Raw genomic sequence first — 720 nt, forward strand, 5'->3', positions numbered from 1 at the left:
CTAGTTTTACCTTATACTTATCGAGTGAATTGCGTCGGCGCACCTAACACCGCGCGACGCTGCCCGGTTCCCTTGGGAGGAGCTCAGTCCGGGTGAAAATCAGCGCTGCACCTTGCCTTGCCTTTTGCCTGACTTAAAATCTGGGTCTTTGCTCACACCTGGTAGCTACACATCAGCATTTGCACCCCCTGTCCCGGGGTGTGCACAGGTGCACCTGCGCACGGATGGGGGACTGGTGTGCGGACACCAGCATTTGTGTTGCTGTCCTTATTTGCTCCAGCAGCCCTGCTCATCTAATGTGCAAATCACCTGAATGGTGGTGGGGGTGGAAAGGAAAAAATAAAATCAGGCCCACTGAACTAAATCCATCCTTCTGTCTCTTCAAGTTGGTTCCCTCCAGTCACGTCTTCCATGCCATGTTTCTTTGTGTGAGGAGACTGGGCAGCACCGGCTTCTAGCTCTGACTGACATGGTTTACCAGCAGTGCTCTGTTTTGCTGGCCAGTTCTGCGCCTGGCTGCTTGGTCACTGAGAAAGCCAGGGGGAGAAAACTGAAAAGTCAGTTCCCTTCTCCAGGAGATGGGGGGGTAGGGGGAGAATAATTCAGCATTTGATTATCTAGCCTGCACGAACCCTTCTCCATATTTTTTCCAAGAAAGAGTAAAGTGTAAATCAGTCACTGAAATGCATTGATACTATGGGCAGGTAAAATTCTCTCTTT

Source organism: Gavialis gangeticus, unplaced genomic scaffold, assembly GCF_001723915.1.
Source record: "Gavialis gangeticus isolate Ggan-Ray unplaced genomic scaffold, GavGan_comp1, whole genome shotgun sequence".
NCBI lineage: Eukaryota > Metazoa > Chordata > Crocodylia > Gavialidae > Gavialis > Gavialis gangeticus.